General features: G+C 41.3%; 1 pseudogene; it reads right to left on the minus strand.

The window, feature by feature from the left end:
* Window positions 1-692: 692 nt before the first annotated feature.
* LOC110216248 (putative ATP-dependent RNA helicase DDX27 pseudogene) lies at window positions 693-3,495 on the minus strand (annotated as a pseudogene).
* Window positions 3,496-4,749: the final 1,254 nt, after the last annotated feature.

The following is a 4,749-nucleotide window of genomic DNA, read 5'->3' on the forward strand; positions in this document are numbered from 1 at the left end:
ACCTTGCTTTAGTTATGGCTCTGGATTCATGGGTTCTACCATGGGTGGTGGCATTTAACATCGTGATAAAGGTAATTTGTCTCATGTTGGTACACACTTTATTCTCCACTATTTTATTCATTGCAGCTCCCCACAAGAACACAAATAAGCCTTTCTAAACTCTTACATAAATCAGAATTTAATGCATTACAAAAAAAAATTCTTCACTTTACCAAAATAGTCATCTCAGTTTTTCTTTAAATTGTGAGTTTCCTTAGTACATTTAAAATATGATTCAAATTACAAGTATTTGATTTTTTTGCACATTATTTTAGGAGGACACTGATTGTATAAAGGGAGGCTTATTTATATACATATTAACTTTGTGCCTGTTTTACAGATACTCTTAAAATGTTGCAGATCTGTTCAACAAAAAAGTTCCAGGCTCTGGAGTCATGAATAAATTATTATATATGTGCAAGCCTGATATATAAACTTCCCTATTGAGTTTGTGGCCCTAGGGAAAATTGACTAAAACTATTTATTCCCAAATTATTCAGATTTTGTATTCAGCCCACACCATAAGATTTTCCAATCTATCTTCTTTTTTTGTTTTTAATACATACTACTGAGACTCTTTTAATAGAGCTTTTTAAAGAGAATTTTTATAATCAAAAAGAACAATGGAATTACATTTTCCCCTAGGAAAAGGATTAAAGGTAAAACCTTAAGTATTTCTTCAGGTAACAATTACAACCCCCTCCTCTCATACCTGGATCTAGGATTTGACATTTCTTCCTCCTTTGGTGGAGAAGTCCCATGTGTTTCCTTTTTCAAAGGTGAGACTGGCTCGATATTGTTTCAAAGCCTTTTGTTAGTGTTGGTAATTTCCTCATTTAACACAGATTTCTTCACTTTCTTTTGCTTTCTGCCTGGAGTTGGGGCTGGCTCCTCCTCAGGCATGGCCAGTGCTCTCTTCACCCTGTGATTACTCAGCAAACATCTGTGACTTCAGAATCTCATACTGAGACTTTCTTCTGATGTCTTTTGCCCCTTTTTCTTGGAGTCCTATGCAAATTTCATTCTCTTTTTCTTTCTCCTCAAAACCAAGTCAAATTCTTGTAGGGCCTTTGCATGTGTGGGCAGCATGGTTTAGGGGGAAAGATAATGAGTTCTCTTTTGGACACACTGAGTCTAAGATGTCTACTGGACACCCAGTTCAAGATGTCTGAAAGGCAATTGAAAATGTGATACTGGAGGTTAGCAGAGAGATAGAGACAGGATAGATAGATTTGAGAATCCTTCTTCCTCTCCTCTTTACTCTGGAACCAGGTCCACTCTGGCTCTTCATTCCCTTTCTCTAGGAGTTGTTTTGCTGTCTGGGCTTCTGAGTGCTGCATCTGCCTCTCCTCAGCCTCTGGTCTCAGGACTGCATACACAATCTCCTTCAACATCTTTCACCTTCCTTTCCCACCAGGGAGACTGAGCATCGGGCCCTGCCAGCATTTGCTGTTCAGTCTACCCAGTGTACATGATGTTTGATGGTGTTGGGCATTGTGAAGTTGATGACTGTTTTGACACCTTCCACATCTGTGGCCACCAGAATATCAACCTGCTCATCCTTGAAGGCCTTAGGGCTTCCAGATGCTGTGTTTGAGAGAGATTCCCATGCATCTCTCCTCCCTACAGCCGCATAAACTCTAGAAGAATGTGCATACGATGAGCCACCTTCTTGGTCTGGGTGAATAGCATCACATGGTAAAGGTTTGTTTCCAAAGAACTGACACAATGGCTTCCTGGTCTCCTTCTTGATTGGGTTGGATTTCAATGAATCCCTGACTTAGGAGTTGAGTTGCATCTGCCTTGCTATTCACAAAGATTCAGACAGGATTCTTTAGTGAGACTGAGGCCAGATCTTTCACCTCATCTGTCATGGTGGCTGAGAAGAGCATGGGTCTGGCAGTGGTGGGAACACAACTGAATGGTTTCCTTCATCTGTTCCTCAAAGTACTCATCTAGCATCCTGTCAGCTTCATCCAAGATGAGCACTTCCATATTACTCTAGTGGAAAGAAGGGCAATTGTGGAGATGGTCAATGAACCTGCCAGGCAGAACAATGAGGATATCTGGCCCAGTCTAAGAGCTGCCTCCTGGGATTTCACATCCAAGCCACCCACTGCAAGGCAGGTGGTAACAATGCTGAATTGGGCCATCTGCTTGGTAACAGAGTGCACCTGAATGCCCAGTGCTCAGGTGGGAACTAGCACAAGTACATGGGTTATGGGTGCCGTGGAGATTTGTAGATAAGACATTCCAAGACAGAAAGGGTAAAAGCAGCTGTTTTACCTGTCCCAGTGATAGGGTGCCAATGATGGATCCCTAAAAGGCCCTGCACTTTCCTACATGGCCCAGTCCCTGGCATTTGCCTGAGACATCTGCCCCCGCCCCCCAGCCCACCTTGATTACTTAATTAGCTTACTTGACACTCCTTAATCCCAGCCCAGCCCTTTCTCTATTTCCTCCACAGCACCCCAGACCTCTTGTTCATTCCTAGATCCCATCCAGATCTTCCCACAGTCTTTCTATATAAAATATCAATCTTTCCCCCATTAAATTACTCCGATTCTTAAAATCTGCCCTGCTTGTATTGGTGTCACAAATATCACAGATTCACTAGGAATCTTGCTCACCCCAACCAGTGTTTCAATAAACTGCTTGAACTGAAAGAAGGCTTGGGTGGTCAAATTCTTTCAAGGCAGGCTCATACCCTTTGCCCTTGCATTTTGGGATTCCCAAGACCCCTAAACCACAATACCAGAGGCTACACAAGCACAGATATCCTTCCCTAATAGCCCCACAGATACGCAGGTGGCCTTCTGGATAGGGGTAGGTTGCTTGAAACCCATGGCCATGACAGCCTTCAAGAGAGGTTGAGATAGTCATGTTGTGGAATATGAGGTTTTTATCATACTGAGAGGCATCTTCAAAAAAACCTATTTCCTTTTCTCCTTTTTTCTATTTCTTCATTTTCTTCACTTTTAGCATATCTGCTTAGTGAGGCTGTTTTCATCAGCTGATGAATATTCTGATTCTAATTCTTCTTCTTTTGCCTCTTCCTCATGTTTTCCTTTAGAATCATCTGGGTTTTCCTTCTCAAATCCCTCATTTTCTTTCTTCTCATCTACTGGTTTCCCAGATCTGGCTTCTTTTTCCTCATTCTTCTGTTGTTGTTTTTTTTCAGACTTTCTCAGTCTTGTCATCTGGAGTTGTGGCTGCTTTCCTCTTCTTCAGTTGACTCATAACATCAGCCATGGCCCAGCTCCCATTGTATGTATGCTCCCTCCTTTTCAGGAAGTCTGGATTGAAAAAAACACTCTGATTCTTCTACAATGCCTGCTTTTTTCTGCCCAGCACAGTGGGCTCCTCTTCGTCATCATCTCCACTGTTGGATTCTGGCTCCAGGGGCCCCTCATCATTTTCCCCAATAGTCCATATCAAGTCTAAACCCTGAAGCATAGTGGATCCACAAACACTTCCCATAGGTGCAGATACTCCTGTGCTTCCCCTTGAGTCACCACCCATTTCCTCCCTTTAGCCTCTCTCAATTTATGCATGCATGTAAATCCAACCTATCATATTTCATGTCAGTTTAGAAGAAATAGCACAGGTACACACACATCAAGAAGAGGATTGGGGGAGGCTCTGAAAACAAAATGGAACTGGGAAAGGAAGAGAAATAGAAGTAGCCACCTGAGCAACGGGCAATCTGAGAAGGTTGGACATAGGTGTATGAACAAAGGATCATTTGGAATGTGACCAGCCCTGGTGATTATCTAAGCCCACATGCTTCTTTGTTGAGTCCTCATTATACATCTAGAAATGTAGTAACAGAGAGACCAAAAGAGATGTTAAAAAAATTTTTTTGGTTTCTAGTCTAGTTCTCTGTCCTACAGACACTTCACTTAGCATAATTATAATTTTCCCCCATATCCACATCACAGGGAACCCTGATTTGCACAAGTAAGATACCATAAAAATAAAATTGGTGCATCATCCATTCCCCATGCAGCTTCTGGCAAGTTAAATATTCAGTGCCACTATCTCTTAACTCTGCAATGTATTAATTTCCATTGTTAGACTTACTCCTGGATTTGCATCAGAGATTTAAACAAAGGGGAACTTGCAGTTTATTGAGATTCATCCATTTTTCACCGAGTCTAAGAAGGGTCAAAAAATTTCAATTCAGTTGAAATTGATTCTGTAATGGATTATTTAAGCCTTTTCCTCTGGCACATAATAACAAAAATAACTTGCTTGTTGTCATTGTTATCATATCATTACACTGCTCAGAAAGCTGCAGAGGTTCTAAATTGCCTCTCTTATGAAATCCAAATTCTTAATCACATATTTCAATCTCATACTTCACATTAGTTCCTCTTTCCTTATCTGATTACCTTCATTTTCCATCAAGCAAGCTAGCCAATTTGCCATTCCCCATACCCAAGCTGATCTCTACCTTTGCTACACCCTTACTTTTGAGGATTGTCCTTTTACTTCCTTACCACCAATTTATAGCCCTCTTAGACAGCTAAGTAATGCAATGGATAGAGCTCTGGGCCTGGAATCAGTAAGATCTGAGTTCAAATCCAGTCTCAGACATTTACTAGTTGTACAACCCCGGTCTACTTCAGTTTCTTTAACTGTAAAATGTGGATTATGATAACTTCTACCTCCCAGGGCTGTTAGGAAGATCAGATTATTTGTTAAGTG

The sequence above is a fragment of the Phascolarctos cinereus genome, unplaced genomic scaffold (genome assembly GCF_003287225.1).
Source record: "Phascolarctos cinereus isolate Bilbo 61053 unplaced genomic scaffold, phaCin_HiC Scaffold_4;HRSCAF=312, whole genome shotgun sequence".
Classification (NCBI taxonomy): domain Eukaryota; kingdom Metazoa; phylum Chordata; class Mammalia; order Diprotodontia; family Phascolarctidae; genus Phascolarctos; species Phascolarctos cinereus.